Consider the following 24,203-nt stretch of genomic DNA (forward strand, 5'->3'; position numbering starts at 1 on the left):
TTATCAAGCTGGATATGGCTAAGGCATATGACAGAGTCCGATGGTCCTTCCTTCACAAGATCCTAAAGGCGTTTGGTTTCACGGACGAGTGGATCCAGTGGGTTATGAGCTGTGTTACGACTACTTCTTTCTCGGTGCTTATCAATGGAGATCATACTGAGCTATTTGGTGCGTTTAGGGGTCTTTGTCAAGGAGACCCCCTCTCCCCTTATTTATTCATTCTCATGGGTGCTTATCAATGGAGATCATACTGAGCTATTTGGTGCGTTTAGGGGTCTTCGTCAAGGAGACCCCCTCTCCCCTTATTTATTCATTCTCATGGCTGAGGGTCTGGGGAGGCTGATTAAAAATAATGTGGGGCAGGGTATTGTAGACACCCAAAATTGTCCAGTCTAATTAAATAAATATTTTATTTATTTAATTAATTCATTTATCCTCTTCTAGCCTTATTTCTCATTTAAATAAATACATTTATTTATTTAAATTATCTTTTTCCTAAATTAAATAAATATCTTATTTATTTAATTGATCCCACTTCTTCTATTAATTAAATAAATCTTTATTTATTTAATTAATTCATTAACCTTTTCTACCCATGACACATGTCATTCATCTCTTAATTCATACACTACCTACCCCTTTCATTATTTTATTATTTCTTTTACCTACCCTCTAATCATAGCCCACCCCCTTTTACACCTCTCAATCTTATTCCTCCATTTCATATAGTGTCTTCTATATAAGGAGATGCTTCCTTCATTATCAAACCCTAACTACTTGATCAATTGACTACTTGGCATATGCGATCCTACTTGCAACCACATTCCGTTCTTTGTTGAGCTCTTGTGCACATAAAATCTGAGAGCAAATACATCAAACAAGATCAATGGAGATAGGAAGAATGGAGATCCAAACCCTATTGGACATGTGATGGTATAATCTTTGTGATTTCGTTTGATTTGCATTGTCTTAGGTAATCTTCATATGTTATGGTGGATCTTTGTTGTTGTTAGGCTAGGGTTTTGTGGTTGAATTCATTTAGCCTTTCAATATCGTTATTATTGTTATCCATTTTCACCATATACAGGTATTATTCAGGGTTGGAGATGGGGTAATGACTTGTAGCCGCAGTCCCATTTGCAGTTTGTGGATGACACGGCTCTTATGGGGCTCGCTCAAATCAAAGAAACTAATAATTTGCGTATGGTCTTGGATGTTTATCTTGCGGCTTCGGGCCAACTGATCACCGAGGACAAATCTTCTATCCTCTTCTTCAACACTCCTGAAATTATTCAAAGGAGGATTGCTCTTATCCTGAGATTCCAAGTTGGCTCCCTGCCCTTGAACTATTTGGGTATTCCTATATCCCCTGGTAACCTTCCTAGGGATTCTTGGCAGGGTATCTTGGATAAATTCTACTCGAAGGTTGAACACTGGACCCATAGATGGCTATCCTTTGCTGGGAGGGCTCAATTGATTCAGTTGGTGGTACAGGCTCTTCCGATCTATTGTTGTATGCTTCAAGTGGATCCTAAGTGGTTCTTGAAGGGTCTGGATTCTCTAGCTAGGCAATTCTTATGGGCAGACAATCTCTCCTCTTCAAAATGGAGCCTTGTCAATTGGGACTTGGTTTGTAGCCCGAAGCAGTTGGGGGGGCTTGGCTTAATACCGTCTATTCTTTTTGGGGAGGTGCTGGCGGCTAAATTGTATTGGAGGTGCTGTGTGGAGCAAGATCGGAATTGGGCTAGAATTTTGGCCAACAAATATATGCAGAGGGTCCCGATGGAGGAAATCCCTAGATATCCACTTAAGGGAAAGGGCTCTTCGATTTGTTATACTCTCAAGAGAGGGACTTCTCTCATTAAGGCAGGTCTCTTCTAGATTTGCAGGAGGGGGGAAGAGGTACTTTTCTGGAATGACTCTTGGGATGGATATCCTCCCATTCTTGATCAGTTCCCTAACCTTGGGAACTTGTGCTAGAGGTTTTTGGAGGCTGGATGGTCAAGGGTGAGTGACTTCAAGGCTATTTATAGGTGTGGGCGGCTGGATTTGGAGAGGTGGAAGACTCTTGACGAGTGGCCGGTTGTTGGGACGGAGGAAGAATGTGTGGAGCTACAGTGGCGAGTAGACACTATAGCTCCCTAAAGGGTAGGGATGGGCTGGCTTGGTCTCCAAATCCCAAGGGAGTGTTCACGGTGGCTAGTGGATACCGGGAATTGTTATACCGAATATTTGAGGGAAGAGAGGTGAACTGGTGGAAGCAGGTATGGAGTAATGTGTCTTGGCCGAAGTGTAATTGCTTTGTTTGGACTTTGGCTTTGAATAGATGTCTTACTTGGGACAATATCTACAAGCGTGGATTTTTGGGGCCCTCTATCTATGTTTTGTGTGGTAATGGGGAGGAAGATTCCTCACACCTGTTCTTCAGATGCTCCTTCTCTCTGCTTATTTGGCATTATTGGTGGGGGGTTTGGAAGCATCCTTGTATCCACGCGGATTCTTTGGTGGAGTTCTGGAGCAGTTTGGGTAGACCTCCTATCCTATCCTCCTTCCTTCAGACTATCTAGTATATTGGGCCCGTCTTTAGTCTGTGGAAGATCTGGCTCGAGAGGAACATGAGGATTTTTCGTGAGGTTAGATTGTTTGTTCAACAAGTTTGGAATAGGATCATTGCAATGATCCGGGAGACTGTGGAAGCAAAATGTGAGGTGAATTTTACTTTGGGTAGAGAGGAGGCTGACATTGTGAGTAGGCTTGGTCCATAGGAGTTGTCTCCGGCCTCAGCTTGTGTCAGGAGAGGTAGATGGGCCATGAAGAAGGTGCAAAGGGGGGGAAGGTGGTTACCCCCTCAGGATGAGTTTATAAATATTAACACTGATGGCTCGTCTAGGGGTAACCCATGCCTTGCTGGAGTTGGCGGTGTTGGCAGGAATAGCAGGGGGGAGGTTGTTTTCCTCTTTTTGGTGCATAAAGGGTGGTAGTCTAACAACTTTATGGAGGAACTAGTGATTCTCTATGGCCTTAAGCATGCTTGGGAGTTGGGATGAAGGAAGGTGATTTGTGAATTAGACTCACAAATTGTGGTTAACTTATTGACTGAGCAAAGGGTAAGTGGGATTCAGTGGCAATTGGCAGGGATGGTTCAACAGATTCTCCAAAATAGCTCTTTAATGGAGCAAGTGTCTTTTGTCCACATACCTCGGGAATGGAATAGAGCAGCCGATTGTTTGGCCAAGTGGGCCTCAGAACATGGTAGGGACTGGAAAGTTGAAGGTTGGGAGCATCTTTCCAGGGATTATTGTCAAGAACTGCAGAAGATATTTACTGAGGACATGGATGGTTATAAAGTAGGGTAATCTGGGGCTGGTTGGGTGGTCCTCTTCTGGGGCCTTGGGGCTCTGGGTCTCTTTGTAATTCTTGATTCTGTTTTTCAATAAATTTTTTACCCTTTTATTCAAAAAAAATGTCTGAAGGTGTTTTGTCCAAAATGTTATGTGTACATGTTCAAAAGATTTCCACTAGTATAATACAAATTGAAGACACTTGAAAACATGCAAAACCTAGGATGGAAAGAGAAACCATTCAATGGGACCCTCGTGACATAGAAATACCTCAAACAAGCGGACAACTAGAGATTCTGGTAGCACTGGCTCCCCCACCACAACACTCACTTCTCGGGCATACCAGATTCTCTTACCTCAAAAGACCAAAGATCAAATGAGGGATTCCTATCTCGACATGAAAGGGTACATGAGGGGTATCTACGGGGTATGATCTGCACACCCTGAACCATCAAATGTAGGGATTTTTGGCCTCTAAAACAAAAAGGTGTCTAGTGGGGGACCTTATGCAGTTCTTGGTGTCTACCCCATGTAGCGAAGGATCATTTAAAAACCGACTCCTAATACTCAAAGAGGATTTTTAATGCATCCAACACAAGTATGGATACTAGGGAGAACCGTCGGTGTAGATACATGCTACCAAATTGTTGCAGATTTTGCCTAATGAATTAATTTATATAGCGGGCAAAAGAAAGTAATGCTTGGGTCATGCTATCTCACTTGGCCTTATGAGCTACTCAGGTTATAAGCCCTCCTACCTAAAAGAAGATGATAACAATTCCTGTTCCACCCAAGTTCCAATGGAAGGTGAGGGGAAATGATACTTTTGTTATCATCTCTAGGGTTATAAACATAAAGCGTGCAAAGCACACCAAACACTTCAAACAAGTTATTTTACCCCAAATGAAAAATATGTGAACCCTAATTAGACTAGGAATTTAAATGCAAAGACACACACCTAGATTACCCTTGCAACAAAATGATTAGTAGTTTTTGATAAATTACCCCCACCTGCAAGCACACTCGTTAGGTTAATTTTAGAAAATCCAAATCCAAATGTGAAAAAGGGGGCCTTCGACAATACGTTTTTTTTAGTCAACAAGATATTGATTTCTTTTTGCAATGATTTTTACCTCAAAAATTAAAATGCAAACCCATGCTAAAATTCTGAGAGCTTTCTGAAAATACCTTGATTGGAGCCCGAGAAAGCAAATTTATTGAAAAAACACTAATTTCCAAAGATCTATTTTTTTGCGAATTATTTTGCATCCAAATTAAAATCATAAAAAATAGACCCCCCATAGAATTTTGAGACCTTTCCAAAAATGTAAGAAAATCTGCTAATTTGCTCCCAACATCAATTTTTTATGAAAAATCATAAATAATTCAAATTTGATCCAAAAATTTGAATTTCATATTGAACACTCCTGATACCATTCCCAACTTGCAAAAACAAATTTGTGCAAAAATTCCTAGTTGTTTGTGAGATCTAATCAAATAATTACAAAACCCTAATTTTCAAAGATCTAATTTTTTGTAAATTATTGTACATCAAAATTAAAATCATTAAAAATAGACCCCCTTTCGAATTTTGAGAACTTTCTAGAAATGTAAGAAAATCCCCAAAAATCGCTAATTTGCTCCCAAAATTAATTTTTTTTATGAAAAATAATAATTTTTTAATAAATAATTCAAATTTGATCCAAAAAATATGTATTTATGATTTAACACTCCTGATACCATTCCCAACATGCAAAAAAAATGGTACATAAATTCTCAACCATTTGTGAGATCTGATCAAATATTTCCAAAATCCTAATCTTGTGTCCAAAACCCTAGCTGCACAAGGTTATTCTCCAAATTGTTTTACAAAATAGCAATATAGGGTTAGAAAAACCATGCAAAGAAAAGAAAAACATAGATATAATAGAAATCCATGTCCCACTGGACGTGCCAAAATGTGTGAGGTGAAAAATGATGATGACAAACTATTGCAAAACCACAAAGATCCAACCACAACAAACCCTAGTCCAACAATAAAACATTCACCATACACTAATGAAGAAACCTAAGAACATGCAGATTAATAAATTAAAGTAATAATACCATTCACATGTCAAATAAGGTTTGATCTCCATTGTCTCCTATCTATATTGATCTTGTTTGATATATTTGCTCTTAGATTTTTGTATGTGCACAATAGTTCAACAAAGAACAGATTGTGGTTGTGAATTAGTCGCTTGATTGCAAGAAGGCTTGATAGACGAATTAGTTAGGTGATTGCTTAGATGAATTAGTTAGGGTTGATAAGGACGAAAGAATCCTCTTATATAGAAGACACTTTAGAAAATGAAGGGATAAGATTAAGAGGTGAAAGAAAGAAATGGTCGACTAGGATTAAAGGGTAGGTATAAGAAAATAATAAAATAATGAAGGGGGTAGGTAGAGGAAAATTAAGAGATAAATGACACGTGTCATGAAGAGAAAAAGCTAATGAATTAATTAAATAAATAAAATATTTATAGGAAAAGATAATTTAAATAAATAAAAATATTTATTTAAATAAGGAAAGGCTAGAAGAGGATTAATGAATTAATTAATTAAATAAAATCTATTTAATTTATAGAAGGCTAAGGATAAAATAATTAAATAAATAAAAATGTTTATTAAATTAAGCTAGGACAATTTTAGGTGTCTACATTTTGCCCCTCTTTGAGACAATGTAACTTGTTGTGTTGGCTCAAAGAAGATAAAATAAACTAATACAAAGTTGCCCCAAGATGGGAATGATATGCCCCCTCGAGAGATTGGATGATTTTTTTTGAAAAAGATCGTAGACAATCTCTCGATAAGAAAGAAAGGCTAGAAAGGACTGATAAGATAGGGTGACAAGGTCATGCAGGAAAAAGATTGACTCAAGAGGAATCAACAAAATCGCATCTATGTCTTAAAAGGATAAAATTGATAGTTATGTGATGAACATACACTATTAATTGGATAAGCTGTTGAGAGGATTCACTCAAACAGGTGCCCTAGGGAAGACAAACTGAAAACAAGGCTAGAATCGATAACCATGTGATATATATGCATTGGCAATTGGACAAGTTGCTGATAGGATTGGCTCAACAGGTGCCCTTAAGCAGATAGATTTGCTAAGTTGAATATAGGATAAGTTGTCAAATTGATTAAATCCGATGAGTGCTCTAGCAAAATAGGATATAGTGCAATGTGACAAACATATACACTAGGATGCAATACCATGTGATAAACATAAGCACTAGGATAGAGCCTAATGAGTAGCACCATGTGATAGACATAAGTACCACTAGGCTAGGCTAGGATAGGATAAGATAAGCAACATTATGTGATAGACATGAGTACCACTAGGATTGACACAATTGATTTGATTGGATGCAGGAGTACTTGCTCCAGATTGAGTCTAAAGAGCAATTCTCGATGATAGAGGTTACAAACAAATTTGACTGCTGAGGACCATGCCATGATCAAGGCAATGGGATTGAGACACATTACGTTCATGCAGGAGGAGGCAGACAAGATGATTCAGGGGCTAGGCCTTCAAGTGCTCAGATTCCTTCGAGGCTTGCTGGCTCTGAGGGAGGGTCTTCATCATATCTCTCTCGATCTATTTTTTATATCAGTTTTTGGATGATGATATAGACACCTTCAAGTGATTTTGTAGCCATACGATATTTTGACATCATTTTACAATGACACTGATATTTTTGATATATATATATATATATATATATATATATATATATATATATATATGACCTATCCTTTCCAGCAATTATATGCATGTGTTCTTATGTGATGTGATCTTATGATGTTTTGATATGCTTTGTGATGAGATGATGTAGTATATGTATGCTTTCTTTATGATTCATGGGGTGTATATATTGTGTGTGATGCTTATATGTCGATATGTCTATGCGATGATCTATGATATGGATGCATATATATGACTTAATGATGCATATATTCGATGGGATTCTTTTGATTATGCGATGCAATCTATGTAGCAAATGCAAGTGCTACATATAGAGAGAAGAAACATGAGAATTGGTACCTAGACTAGTAGTTAAGAAGGTGATAGGAACCAAGTGGGTGTTCAAGAATAAATTGAATGAAGATGGAAAAGTCACAAGGAACAAGGCAATATTAGTTTGTAAGGGTTATTCAAAAGTTGAAGGCATAGTTTTTGAAAAATCTTTTGCTCTGGTAACAAGAATGGAGGCTATAAGAATGTTTCTTGCATTTGTTGCTTACAAGAACTTTAAAGTGTATCAGATGAATGGCAAGTCAACATTATTGAATGAATAAGTTGAGGAAGAAGTATACATTAAACAACTAGATGATTTCAAGCTGTCTGAAGATCCAAATATTGTTTGTAGACTCAAGAATGCACTTTATGGATTCAAGAAAGCTCCTAGAGCTTGGTATGCAAGGTTTGATAGGTATTTGTTGTAGCAAAATTTTAGGAAATGTACTACAGATAGAAATCTTTATTTCAAATTTGAAGGTGATAAATTGTTAATTGTTGTTGTGTATGTTGATGATATAATTTTTGGAGGAGATGATAGTGTATGTAGGAAGTTTTCAAAAGAGATGCATAATTAATTTGAGATGTCTATGATAGGTGAGTTGTCATTCTTCCTTGGTCTTCAAGTCACTCAATAAAAAAAAAGACATTTTTTATTTCTTAGATCAAATTATATCAAGGAGTTGTTGAAGAAATTTGAGATAGAGAATTATAAACTAGTTACAACTCTTATGACTACTGGTTGTAAGTTAAGAAAGGATGATGGATTTCCAGAGGTTGATTAGAAAAAATATAGATCTATGATTGGAGGATTGTTGTATTTGATGGATTCAAGATTAGATATTATGTAGGTTATCTATTTGGTTGCTAGATATCAAGCTATTCCTAAACAATCTCATGATGAAGCAATGAAGAGGATATTTAGATATTTGAAAGAGACTTCAAATTATGGATTATGGTATAAGAAGGATGATGATTTCACTTTGAGAGCATACACTGATGTTGATTGGGCTAGAACTGCTTATGACAGAAGAAGTATAAGTGGTGGTTCATTTTTCTTAGGAGACAAATTGGTTTCTTAGTTAAGTAAGAAACATAATTCAATATCATTATCTATTACAGAGGTAGAATACATTGTAGTAACATCTTGTTGTACTTAGGTTATGTGGATGAAGCAAACTCTTAGTGACATCAAGGTGAAGTATGATGAGTTAATTATTACTATGTGTGATAATTAAAGTGTTATTAACATTTAAAAGAATCCAATAATGCATTTAAGGACTAAACATATTGCAATCAATTTGAGAGCATACACTAATGTTGATTGGGCCAGATCTGCTGATGACAAAACAAGTATAAGTGGTGGTGCATTTTTCTTACGAGACAAATTGGTTTCTTGGTTAAGTAAGAAACATAATTTAATATCATTATCTATTGAAAAGGTAGAATACATTGTAGTAACATCTTGTTGCACTTAGGTTATGCGGATGAAACTACCTCTTAGTGAAATCAAGGTGAAGTATGATAAGTCAATTCTTATTATCTGTGATAATTCAAGTGCTATTAACATTTAAAATAATACAATAATGCATCTAAGGACTAAACATATTGCAATATGGTATCATTTCTTAAGAGAATTTTGAAGAGAAGGAAGTCAAATTGGATTATGCACCTACTAAAGAACAAAATGTAGATATCTTTACCAAGGCATTGGTGAAGGATACCTTTGATTATCTCTGCCAAAAGTGGGGGGTCATTTCCCCTCCTTCGTTAAACTAGGTGCATTTATATAGGGCAATTTCTAAAGTGTATCGTTTTCTCCTGGATTGATACGATGGTTGCTCTTAGGGGGAGCAATGAGTATTGCAATTGTTAGATTCTTACTAGTAAGGGGGGGGGGGGTGGGAAGATATAAATAGAGCACCCTTCATCCTTGATGTCAAAGGGGGGGGAGATATATCATATGGAGATAGATTAGTTGTGAGTTTAGTGCTCTTTTCTATTGGTGGTGTTGCTATCAATGACAAAGGGGGAGAATGTTGGAAACTTGAGTTCTGTTATGTTGTCATTGATGTCAACCTATCTTGTGTTTCCATTGATGTCAAATTTTGTTGTATATGGTGGTTTGATATTTTTGAATGGCCTGGTAATGACATTGAGTAAGTATGAGGTATTTTTGGAAGATTGGTATATTAGAAGGTTCAATATGCAGGAAACAATATTAATGCCAAAAATAATTTTTAATATCTTAGTAGAAGAATGTTTTGTATTCCTTCAATAGGTGAAGATTATGGATTGTAGTTTTGGATATAACGTTTATATTTGTGTATATTTTACTATCAAGTTTACAGGTCCTCTATTGCTCATATGAGTTAGTTTGTTGCTGTTGTTTATGACAATGGAATATTTAATCAAAATTGGTTTGGAGAGTGCTTGGCGGTTCTCTAATATGTGGTTTTTTATGATGCATCTTGGAGGAAATGTTTATTTAATTTACATAGTGTTCCAGTTCAATTTAATCATGATGGTCCAGTCTAGAAGAGAAGTTATGATTTCCTAAGTTCAGTTTTGTTAGTTGGTTTGGTTTCCAACTGACTAAGGTGATGTGTTCTATCTGGATCATTCCCTTTGTGGTTTGGACATTTTTTGGTGGATGCGTTTTAATGATGATAAGGGTCTCACCATGGTGGGTGTAGATCCACATTATTTTTTGTGCATTGGAGAATGGTTTTGGGTCGACTAATTGGTGTGCTCCATTGTTTATCTACATGTTTCACTTGGTGCATACCTTGGAGGATGTGTGCAACTTGTTGGAATCAATTGGAAAGTTTGTGTTATGATGTTTCTAGGTCTTTACTATCTCTTGGAGTAGACCACATTTGATGTTATAGGTTCGAATGACCCAATTTGTGTAATATTATATATTGTATATGTGGTCGTCCTAGTTTATGCTTTTAGTGAAGTATCTTGTATATATAGGAGTGCGCATGTACAAGTTGTGGCATGGAATGGATGTGAAGTGTATGTGATTGATATGCAAGAAAATTTGATATTGTAGAAGTGCAAAAAATAGTTGAGAGAATGTTTGTGATTAGATGTGTTTGCCATGATATTGGTCGCTTGACATTGTTCTTCAAGGATAGTTTCATGATTAGGAGATCTTATTTATTTTAGTTCATTGTCTTCTGCACCTACCAAAAGAAGGGGTGTTCCTTTGGGAGTTTGTGTAGCCCTTTGTATCTTTCCTTAAGGTTGTGTGCTTTAGTATTGCAAGTCCTTTTAGGAGTAGTGAGGTCCTTGATCTTGAAACTAAACATTGTAATTATTTATTCATATTGTGAGTATAATTTTCACTGTGGTTTTTCTTTGTTTAGGGTTTTCCATGTAAATATAGTGTTCATGGGTTTTGTATTTTCATGTTTCATTATTGTAGTAATAAATTAATTATGGTTTGAATTATAATAGATTAGAAGTGAAGTGTTTTGAGGTCCGGACTGATTCTCCCCCCTCTCAGTCCCATGGTGTGTTCAACAATTATTAGAGCTTGGTTCCTATTGGAGAATCTTAAACGCTTGAGGAAGATCCAGAATGGCATAGGAAGTTTATTTCAAAGAACCAAGGTTTGATGGCGTAAAGTATTCTTATTAGAAAGACAAAATGGAATGCCATTTGGAAACCCTACTTAATTGAATATTGGAAAGCATTAAGAATGGATATAGTATTCTGAAAAATGATCCTAAGACTCTGGATGTGCTTAAGGCACATGAAAAAAATGTGAAGGCTAAAGTTGCTATTGTCAATTGTCTAAGAGATGCAATATTTTCCAAAGATGTTGGGTTGAAGTCTACTAAAGAAGTTTGATAAAAGACAAGTAGTGTATATGAAGGTGATGAGAAGACAAAGAAAGTCGAGTTGACAAATTTGAAGCATAAATTTGAGAACCTGAGAATGTTTGATGATGAGAACATTGAAATATATATACATCAACTAAATGAGATTGTAAGTGGTATTAAGCGTATTGGTGGTAAATTAGAAGAAAGTGAAGTGAGAAAAGTGATGCTGACATTGCCAAAATTCTACAAGCCAAAGATGCATGTTATTAAAGAAAGCCATGGTATGGACAAGTACACTTTGGATTAGCTGTATGGCTCACTCTCTATCTTTGAGATTGTTGACCTAGATGAGCTCTAGAAAAAGAAGAAAGATGCAACCTTGAAATCTAATAGGAAGATTGAAGATGAAATTGAATCGAGCAATGACATGGATGAGTTAGACGAAAACTTTTTAGGAAGACTAAATAAAGGATCTAGAAGGTACAAGGTAAGTTAACCTTTAAATGTTTCAATTTTGGAAGAATTGGTCATTATGCTTCTAGATATACTTATAGAGAAGACTCTGGTAGAATACTTGATGACGATAACAAGGGAAGAGATAATCATAGATGGAATAATATATAAGAGAATAGATGACATAGATAAACCTAAGAATAATTTTTACTCAATGACGACCTATTTGTCTAAAGAAGAAGATAGTAGTGAATCAAATGAAGAAGCATTACTCCTAGCTATAGAGGAGAAGAATGATGTAAGATTTGGTAATTCATAAGGAATGAAGGAATGTGAAAAACTAGTGAAGATTACACTACATGTTAAAGTTGAAACTAAGGCATGGATAATTGATTCCAATTGTTCAAAACATATGAAAAGAGATAAAGAAAAGTTCATTAATCTTAAGAATTGAGATGGTGAATCTGTAAAATTTGCAAGAGAGGAAGCTTGACCTTTTTGTGGTGAAGACAATATCTCAATTAATGGCAAGCATAAAAATAATGATGTTATTATGTTAAGGTCTTGAGACATAATATCTTAAGTGTGAGTCAGATATGCAAAAAAGGTTATAAGGTCATATTTCATGGATTCAGATGTGAAATTGTTGGCAATATTACAAGGATATTGAAAAGGTTGTTGATGATTATGGACATAACTGATTAAAGATGTTTTACTATCTTGATATTATTATTTTGTCATTGATGTCAAGAAATTGATTTTCTAATTCAATATGATGTTGCCATATCTTAAGAAATATGATATGAAGATTATAAAGAAGTCGGTAAAGACACAGTAAATAATATGATGAATAAGGGGATAAGTTATTCAATGGACAACTCTACCAAGTCAGACAATGATGAGATCTTGATATTTTAGATTGTTTTAACATCATACATATGTTGTAAAATGTAAAGGTTAATACTATACTATGTTATCAAGCAAAGAACCTAGTCGGTAAACCCTAAGGAACCTAGTCGGTAAACCCTAAGGTTATCACAGTCGGTTAATGAAGACAGAATGTCTACTGAGTGAAGTTTAGTATTCACTGAGTTGTAACCGAGCTATAACAGAATGCATTAAATGTTTACATGTGATATTTAATGAAAGATGCTGATGAGCTGGAGCGGATCAATGATTGGCAAGCCGTAAAAGAAGTTTGTTAAATGAATCTAAGGCAATGGAAAGTCGACAAGAAGATCTACAGCTCAAATTGAACCGCATTACCCTAACACAAGTTCCAAGGTGATTGTGCAAGCTCCAAGGCGGGGTAAAACATTTTCAGATCGAAAGATACAATGAACCTGGACAAGATTGAAGATCTGATGGCTATGATTGATCATGGGAAATGTGATCAAGGAGATTAAGCGGTTAGAAGATTGTTTATAAATAAGGAACTGTTGATAAACAATGTATGCAGGCAAGTGTATGCATAGGGATGCTACATAGTGATTACCAAGCACAAAATCTTGAAGACCTGTTAGAATAACAGAGTATTGATGCCCAACAGATAGACAAGATTAGTTCTATGTCTAGATTGTATTGAACAAATAGGAATATGCTTTAGCATTTCATATGTGAAGTTGCAGATAGATTGTATTACTGTTATTTTGTGAAAGTGACAGGAAATCTCTTAACCGAGTGGACTTAACAGTCTTATATGTAAATCCTCTAACAAGGTGACATTCTGATTGAGTGTTTGAAATCCTTTGACAAGGTCACTTCTAACAAAGTGAAGATCCTAACAGATCTGAGGGAAATCCCTTAACCGGGTCACATCTAGCAATGCGTTTGTAATCTTTAATAGGATTTTCTTTTAACCGAGCATACTCTAGAAGAGTATATTTCTTAGTGGGTCACAAATCCCATAGTGGTTTTTCCCTATTTGGGTTTCCATGTTAAATCTAGTGTTATGAGGTTTATATTGTTCATATGCTTTTGAGTTTGCATATTTGACAGTTTTTGATTATATGACTGATATATGTTACCGAGGTTGAATCTGATGTTTTTATGGATGATTAAGTTTGTATGATTCACCCCCCCCCCCCCCCCCTCTCATCTTGTTGGCTATTGGATCTGTACTTATATCAAGTATCATAACTATCAGAAATATGAAAAGGTAGTTCTGAAAGATTAGTTGTAGAAGGTATAAGAACTAATAGCAATGTTTACTATGTGAGGGTGAATTCACAAAGCTGGTTCCCACTTTTGCCAACAAAGGAATTTGGCAAAAGTGGGAACTTCGATTTTCTTGGTGTTCGAGCGAAATGGCAATGTTCGCTCGGACTACCCCTGGGAGTCCGAGTGAACCTACCTGCGGACTTGGGTTCGCTCGAACCACGGGTAACTTTTGGGTTCGAGCGAACCCACTTTAATATTAATATTTTAATGGGTTCGAGCGAACCCACTTTAATATTAATATTTTAATGGGTTCGAGCGAACCCCCCTTTCGCTCGAACCCTTTTCGGTTAGGGTTTTTTAAGAAAATTACTAATAGCGAAAATGACAGTTAAAAGGTCATTATCAAATTTGTCTTTTTCTGTCTGGTGGGGGTTGGATCGAACCAGTCGTCAGCATCACGTCACCGAGCTTTGTCTGCAGTAGTTAGCATCTTTCCTATTTCAGTTTTCGACCTTTATTATATCAGGTGCACAAAATAACCCTTTGTTTGGTTTAATAATGTCTTTTTTTATTAAATTTGTAAATAATTTGTTTGTTAATTTATTTTTTTAATTAAATAATTGTATATAGTTATTGTTTTTCAACATTTTAGAAAAATGTTTGATAATTTATTGTTTTTCATTATTTTAGAAAAATGTTTGATAATTTAATGTTTTGACTGAAATGTGTCAAATTGTTTTTTTAAAATTACATAATTGTATAGATGTATATTTTTTTCAACATTTTAAAAAATTGTTTTGAAAAACATAGAAAACTAAGGTAGTAAATCAGAACTTAGAAAAACATTAGCAAAAAAAGAAAATTAGATAAATGTTGCAAACGCAAATATAATAAATTAAACATTAGAAAAATTAATAAATTTTAATTTAAATAAACATTAGAAAATTTAGATAACAAATTTAAACAAATTAGACAAAATAAATTTCCTCTACAATGTGACCCATTTTCACATCCTATTACATGCACAACATGACCCCTTAAGACCACATATGCCCTGATGACACTATACGTTCCCTTAGGAGGTCATAGAGGATCACATATAACATACTAGTGTACATGTATGACATTCCCTTTAGGATCACATCTAGTGTCCTAAGGGGTCATACGTGGTCCTAAGGGGTCACACATGTGTTATAACACATGCGTGACCCCTTAGAACCGCATATGACCCCTTGTAAAATTGTAGTGTGAACGACATACCCCTTAGTCCATCAAATAGTGTCTTAACACATGCGTGACCCATTACAACCGCATGTGACCCTTTATAAAATCCTAGTGTGAACAACATACCCCTTAGTCCATCACATAGTGTCTTAAGGGGTCGTATGTGGTCCTAAGGGGTCACACATGCATTAACACATGCGTGACCCCTTAGTAGGTCACATAGGACCCCTTATAGCATCCTACTATACATATGACATTCCCCTTAGGATCACATAGTGTCCTAAGGGGTCATATGTGGTCCTGAGGGGTCATGCATGTGTTATAACATATGCATGACCCCTTAGAACCACATATGACCCCTTATAAAATCATAGTGTGAACGACATACCCCTTAGTCCATCACATAGTGTCTTAAGGGGTCATATGTTGTCCTAAGGGGTCACACATGCATTAACACATGCGTGACCCCTTAGTAGGTCACATATGACCCCTTATAACATCCTACTGTACATATGACATTCCCCTTAGGATCATATAGTGTAGGGGTCATATGTGGTTAGAACCACATATGACCCCTTATAAAATCCTAGTGTGAATGACATACCCCTTAGTTCATCACATAGTGTCTTAAGGGGTTGTATGTGGTCCTAAGGGGTCATGCATGCATTGACACATGCATGACCCCTTAGTAGGTCACATATGACCCCTTATAACATCCTACTGTACATATGACATTCCCCTTAGGATCATATAGTGTCCTAAGGGGTCATATGTGGTTAGAACCACATATGACAAACCACATATGACCCCTTATAAAATCCTAGTGTGAACGACATACCCCTTAGTTCATCACATAGTGTCTTAAGGGGTCGTATGTGGTCCTAAGGGGTCACACATGCATTGACACATGCGTGACCCCTTAGTAGGTCACATATGACCCCTTATAACATCCTACTATACATATGGCATTCCCCTTAGGATCACATAGTGTCCTAAGGGGTCATATGTGGTCCTGAGCGGTCATGCATGTGTTATAACATATGCATGACCCCTTAGAACCGCATATGACCCCTTTTAAAATCCTAGTGTGAACGACATACCTCTTAGTCCATCACATAGTGTCTTAAGGGGTCGTATGTTGTCCTAAGGGGTCACCCATGCATTAACACATGTGTGACCCCTTAGTAGGTCACATATGACCCCTTATAACATCCTACTATACATATGACATTCCCCTTAGGATCATATAGTGTCCTAAGGGGTCATATGTGGTTAGAACCACATATGACCTCTTATAAAATCCTAGTGTGAACGACATACCCCTTAGTTCATCACATAGTGTCTTAAGGGGTCGTATGTGGTCCTAAGGGGTCACACATGCATTGACACATGTGTGACCCCTTAGTAGGTCACATATGACCCCTTATAACATCCTACTATACATATGACATTTCCTATGTGTCCTAAGGGGTCATCTGTGGTCCTAAGGGCTCACGCATGCATTAACACATGCGTGACCCCTTAGTAGGTCACATATGACCCCTTATAACATCCTACTATACACATATGACATTCCCCTTAGGATAATATAGTGTCCTAACACATGACGTGTTAGATCTCTCTATTCTTGATTTTTTTATGTATGTCAAAGATTTAAATATGTACACTTGTTAGATCTCTCTATCTATCTGAAATATATGTTCTCTCTCTCTCTCTCACTGAAATATTTGAAATTTTTACATGTATTTTTTGAAAATGAAAATGATCTCTCTCTCTCTCTTTTCTTATGTATTTATTTTAACTTTATGACATGTACCTAGATAGATGGCATCCCAGGATATACCTTTGCAGGCTCCTGATCAGGATCGACCTTCGCAGGCTCCTGATCAGGATCCACCTATGCAGGCTCCACATCAGGAGCCACCACAGCAGGATCCTCCATAGTAGGATCCTCCATAGCAGGATCCCCCCTTGCCCGACATTGCTACTATTTTTCATTACAGTGATCGGGAGTTGCATAGGTTGAGGGTCATACTAGATGACCCTCGTACTGATGGCGTGTACAAGAGTACGTGCACGTCCATTTTTGACAGTTTGTGAACATTGAGGGACCGCTTAGTATCTTATACCTCATTCTCACCCGAGGTTATAGAGGATATATATAGACAGTTGAGGAGTGAGGTGAGGGGTCCTCATTCTTTTGCTGATGTGGTGGGGGTGGTCTCGAAGGAGACCATCAAGGAGAGATGCTTCCCACAATATTAGGAGAAGAGTAAGGTGAGGGGATATCAGGTTACCAGATGTATCGACCCATAGGTTGCATCACTGATTTACCCACAATTCTTAGCTGCCCATGGTCGTTATCCTAATAACGACTAGGTTCCATTATACTTTGTACAACAGGTATTTGCTGAGGTTCATTGTCAGATGAAACCAAACTACCTTGATATTCTAGGATATTATGGACAGGGGAGGGGCAGGATTGCTGATAGAGATGCATATCGTAGGCGTGATAGAGCTCCGCCTAGATATAGGGACCTTGTTGGCCAGAGATTTCCTGCAGTAGTCCCAACCATGGTACCCATAGCGGATCATGTTGTGATTGCTTCTCAGAGAGAAGCAATTGATAGGATTGGACAGATTGCATCAGCAGCAACCACCATATCTTCTAACAGGGTGGGTAGATATATGATGAGTCGACCACGTTCGCGATCATCCACAGATCATGCATCTTCTAGTCATGGGAGGGCTTTAGATTCAGATGATCAGTATATTTCTGCTGGCATCCCCTCCCCAGATGAGGTAGCAGCTATAGTTAGAGGTAGTAGACATGTACAAATGTCGCAGTATTTAGCCGAGGACCTACTACATGCTTATAGTTTTATTTCATCTTGACTTGGGATACCATTGGCTGATGTTAGAGAGGAGATTCTCAGAGATGGTCAGGCTACAATGGCATCAACGCATACCCTAAGGTAGTCACAACATTCTCATCACTCTACGCATGCTCTAAGCACTGACCCACCTTTAGATCACTCTGTTGCTGCAGAGGAGGAGCTATGAGCTGATCAGCTCCATATCACAGATGAGGGCCAGTTGGATTCATTTGAGGAGGCTCAGTTACGAGCTGATCAGGTCCATATCACAGATGAGGGTTTGGACTCATTTGAGGATCAACTAAGAGATTTGAGCCATACTGGATTTATGGACATGCTACTATAGTCAGACACTTCATCCATGATGCCCACTCATCTAGTTAGCCCCTTGCACTCCTCAGTGATACGTACAGCTAGAGAGAGATATGCAGGCATGAGTGATGTTGTTGATATGATCACAGGATAGGATCAGACTATATAGCCTACTCTAGGTGATACATAGGTATTTACATGTACATGTGTGCTTAAATTTTTAGAAGATATGTATACATGTTGCAAATTTGTAGGATAAATCTATATATATAGATCATGTTTAATAAATAATCTAGAGTTCTAAGTTTTAATTTGTAGATCATTTAAATTGATTGTGGACTAATCCTTAAATTGACAGTTAGCTCATGTCACTCCTTCCTTGAGCTCTGAGCATGTGCGTAGGAGAGATTCTTTAGATGCTGTTAGTGTACAGGTTAGTTATGGTTTTTGGTACATATATGTACATGTATGTATGTACATGCACGTTACAATTTATATTTAAATTTTTATTTAACTCTACTTGGATTTGATGTACATGCACGTCTAGAGAGATAGATATATTATATTTAATATTTAAATAAATTCTACTTTTGCAGGACTCCCCCTCAGATGGTCGCTCAGTTCGTAGCCGACATGATCCCTGTTGATTTGCTCCAGACTTTATAGCTCATTTACATTTATCTTTTTATATACTTTCATATTATATATATTCATGCACATACATGGAGTTTAGACTCTAGATTATACTTTATACTTGGTTTGTGTTTGACTCTAGATTATACTTTATACTTTATACATGGAGTTTAGACTCTAGATTATACTTTATACCTGGTTTGTGTTTGACTCTAGATTATACTTTATACTTTATACATGGAATTTAGACTCTAGATTATACTTTATAAGTTTTATACATGTTTGATTATATTAGATTTATACACGATGTTTGATTAGATTAGATTTAATACATGTTTGATTAGATTGTATATTTCATGCATGTACAATGAAGTTTAGACTCTAGATTATACTTTATACCTGGTTTGTGTTTGATTAGATTATACATGTTTGATTATATTAGATTTATATATGTTTGATTAGATTAGATTTAAATACATGTTTGATTTTCAAACAAAAGAGTATGTATGATTATACATGTTTGATTTTCAAACAAAAGATTATGTATGAAATGAACAAACTAAACTTAATAGGTCATGTATTGAATAGTTCACATGGTATGTTTATTACATAGGTATGTATATTGTAGTTAAATAGTTCACAACATGTACATGTCCTAATTACAAATGTCCTAATTCCATATTAAATATCAATTTTACAAATGTACATATTACATTCTAATTTAAATATATGCATTTTTTAATTAAATACAAATACAATTACATACAATTAAACATGCACATTTAAATACATCCTAATTTGATATAATGTATAAATAAACTTAAAAATATTTATCCTTTAGTTTCAAAACAAGTTACTTGAGATCTAGAATTTATCTCGAGTACATTAAAATTCAATTCATGTGGGTTGAACCACATGTGTACTTTGGATTACTAAATGTATATATAGTTCATACCACATCAAGTGGTTCACAACGCTCTTCAATAACACTTAATATTTTGTCATGATCTTCACTATCTAGTCTCCACTTTTGAGACCGCCCTCAACGTGGAACTGTTTGAAGAATTAGGCCAACAGCAATGACCAAGTGACTATACTGATATACCTTCTTGTCAATTTGGTATTCAGTGAAATGAATCCCATGTTGAACAATTTTAACTTGTTTGAAATATGTCCCTTGCACTACAACTGATCCTGCATGTACATGTATATAAGAAATGTGAGAAATTAAAAAAATTCACATAAGCGATTTGTACATGTACATATTCAAATTAGAACTCAAACCTGTGGGAAATGACATTCCATCACTCATCTCAGATTATGATAACTTCTTTCTCTCTTCTATGCAACGCAATAAATAATAACTAACACCTTCTATATTTCCATCTTCTGCTATGACTGCAAAAATATCTCCTGCAATTTGACACAAGTTAAATAAATTCTAAGTTATGTGTCATTTTTAAGGAAATGTTTACATGTGTACGTCATGCATGTACCTTTTTTAATCAATCCCGAAATATGATTGTAATCACCAGAAATCAAAGGAATGTCTTCAAAGTTTTCATCCTCATTTGAATCCTCGTATGTGTCAGAAACATCTAGTGGCACTATTTTCCATTCACTAACATATCCAAGCTCTTGGTTCTTGCAATCAACATAGTTTTCAAAAATGCATTAAAAACAAAAACATGAATAATCCCTAGTGTATAATGTCCATGGGCGATTATCTGTACTCATGACACAATGCAAAGATCTTGTCCTCTCCACACTCTTGCATCCATGCATTGATTTTCTATCCACATCTGCAAAATGTACATGTGTACAAGAATGTACATGTAGATCAAGTTGTTAAATTGAAACATTTGAACTAGGAACTGAGAATGTACATGTAGATCAAGTTGTTAAATTAAAAAAAATTAAATAAAATTACTAAAAGAGAACATGTACCGGTTATCTCCTAAAACACTCTATATGGAATGGGCCTGTATGTTCTCGATGATGATTCCCCAGGATAATTAGGTTGCTCAAAGTGTTTCTTACACCATTCAACAACATCATGTGCATCTTCTATACGTTCTCCTGTGTACTTTATTTGATGCTTTCTTAGAGCACGTTTGATACAAGCTCCTACACCATCATGTTCACCCTTTCCATGACCACTCTAAAAAAAACTCCAAACATGTGGTATTTTGTCATTTCGATGACATCTACATAGTGCATAAAATGGCCTCAAAGATTTGAATTGTGCTGCACATCCATTAGACCAAACACAATGTTTAACTATTGTTATGCCTCTATCTTTCAAATATTCAAAAAACTTCTTAAAGCAATGTTGTACAAAAAGTGTGTCATGCTCCTTATCATCACTGATATAGAAGTGGTACTCTTTCTTAATGACACGATTTTCAAATGTACTATCAACACCATCCAAATTCATTTGTGCATGTCGATAACACACATGCATGAAAATAGTGATTTGCTTTGAAAAGTAATACTCTGATTGAATCTCTTTTTGATGTGCAAAAGGGTAATTCTCTGCGAAGTCAACTACAGATAGAATAGTTCCAAGTGGGAAAGTGTCTCTTAATCTTTTAAATTGTTCTGCTTGCCACTTGGCAAAAAAACCATGGCATATGTATGGTTTTATCAACTTACGAAAATTTTCCATAAATGTTCCAATAGGTATTTCCTCTTCTACATAATCTAGCCTTGTAGATTCCTTTCCAAATTTTATTTCAAATTTTTTGTACTTGTAACTCTTGCAATTTACCATCTTCCTCGTGTCAGTATCTTCATCTCTCAAAGGCAATTTAGCCAAGTCCCCGCATGTTCCACAAATTCCTCTTATGCAATTTATTTGACCGGTTGCATTATCATCTGATTTATCACATAAGATGGATGCTATGAATTGACTTGTTCGTTTAGGAGGAGCATTTTCATAATCATCACTATCTTCTCTAATCTTTCGAAACACTTGATAGTACAAGTCAAATTCAATGTGATAACGACAACAACAAGTTTCAAAAACTTTGTTTAACTTCACATAATATGGCCTTAACCATTCAAACATGGTTTGTCCAATCTTTATATGAGGGTTTGTTTTAGCAAACAATACATACAATTCATGTTTTGTTGTGTCTATCCAATGTTTTACATGGAGATCATAACAATCAGGACCAATCCTTTGCTTGATAACATCTCTACTATTTGATGAAGGACGAGTATTATCATTCCAAAAACTTGTCACAAAGTTCCTAACAACATCTTCAATTCTATCAGAACGAGGAGCTCTACACATAATTGCCCAATTCCCTTCTGAGGTAGTATCATCCAAAATCTTTCTCCTTTTAACATATTTAGATATTGTCCTTCTACTAAAACCAAACTCAGATGACAATGAAGAGATTTGTCTTTTTTGAGACAATCTTTCATTTACTAAAGATGTCAACATCACTCTTCTTGAAATGGTCTTATCTAGTTTTCGAGATTTTTTACCAATGTTCACCAAACCTTTCTTAACATTATCAACAATAGATTTTTGTAGCTGAGAAGATTTCCTCTTTTGACTTGTTGAATCTATACCCAACAATTTCATTGGATCTATTAAGTCTTTATGAGTAAGTACAATTGATAACAATTGAGGTTTTTCTAGTGTAGTATCAAGATTGTTGAAATGAGACATTATTTCTTTTCCACTTTTATTCATTGACCTCCTTTTAGTATGTCTAGGTTCTTCACTGAGACGTTTCAACTCATCCACATCCATTTCAAGTAAATGATCTAAATTTTTATAAGAAATATTTCTCTTCACCTGTTTAGCTAGATCCACAATATGCTCATCCATATTAGTGGTAGGAGGTAAGGAGCCTGACCCCTCTCCTTCAAAGGTCTCCATTGGTTCAACTTGGACAATCTCCTCCCTATGTTCATCAACTATATTGTGTTCTTCAACAGGTTCGTTTTCTTGTTCTGTACATAATTTAAGAGTTTGTGTAAGGTTCTTGAATTAATCAGAGATTATTCAATTAGGTTTAAGAATAGGGGTGAATTTGGCTTAAAGCTTTACATGTTAAAATTAGCCCGTTCAATTTGGTTTATTAAATTTAATTACTTTCAGGACCTTATTGTTATAACTCTAATTAAATTACCTGTTTAGGTATAAAGTTCAATTTGTTCTCAGGTTAGGATTAAAGTTCAATCTCTAATTTTGAGCACTAATTTAACACAAAAAATAAAATTTTGTTAAATTAGAAATTCCAATTTTGAAAATTAAAAGTACAAATATTTTGATGCATGCATACGATAACTTAGGTGACCTCATATTAATTTGTTATGAACCATAATGTAGGTGGACTATAATTTGTCACATGTGTGTATATTTAAGACCTATTATTGCATAATAGACCTCCTAGTCTAAAATGTTTATGCATGTACGTGAAGTTGAATATAAATAGTTCGCCTAAATTATTCAACATGTTTAATGGTTATAAATTTATGTCACATTTAAGACCTATAATCAATGTAATAGTCCTAATAGGCCTTATTATTAAAATCAATATGACCACGTATGAAAAAACATTTCACAATTAATATACTTAAGTACCCTTAAGACAGATATATTATGTGATATTAAAGGACCTATCACATGAAATTACTTGTACATGTAGATTAAATATTCAATATATATAATTTAGAACCTAGAAATTATGACATAATATGTCTTATTAATTTTATGACTTAATAGGTCTTATCTATTATAAATGGACTTAATTATATAGGAGAAAAATGCAATTACACAACAAGCAAGTTGATGGAATTTGAAATTTGCAAATACACATGTATTATCTCAAATTAATTATGCTTTCCAGTTAAAACAAAATTATTTTTAATCCTATTATTTCTAATTAATTTAATTAAGATTTTTTAAATTAATTTTCATTAAAAATATTAGATAAAAAATATTGAGTTCTAATTAATTGATACGTAATACATATTAAATTAAATAGAAATAAAATAAAAAATACATACTTGCATCATGATATCTTTGTCTTCTTTGTTCTCGATATCTTTCTTCCGTTTCGGGAGAATAATTCCTTGAAGTCTTATTTTGCCTTCTCTTCTTGTTCCCCATGCTTTTACAAAGAACCTTCAAATTATTGCCCTCAAAATAATTTTCAAATGTCTTCTCTCATCCAAAAATGCGAATTATTTTAATCATTTGTGTGATAAAAAATGAAAAAAATTATGGACATTTATACGACTCCACAAATGAAAAAAAAACAAAAAATGCGTTGGCTAGAGTTCGAAC

This window comes from Cryptomeria japonica, chromosome 3 (assembly GCF_030272615.1).
Source record: "Cryptomeria japonica chromosome 3, Sugi_1.0, whole genome shotgun sequence".
Classification (NCBI taxonomy): domain Eukaryota; kingdom Viridiplantae; phylum Streptophyta; class Pinopsida; order Cupressales; family Cupressaceae; genus Cryptomeria; species Cryptomeria japonica.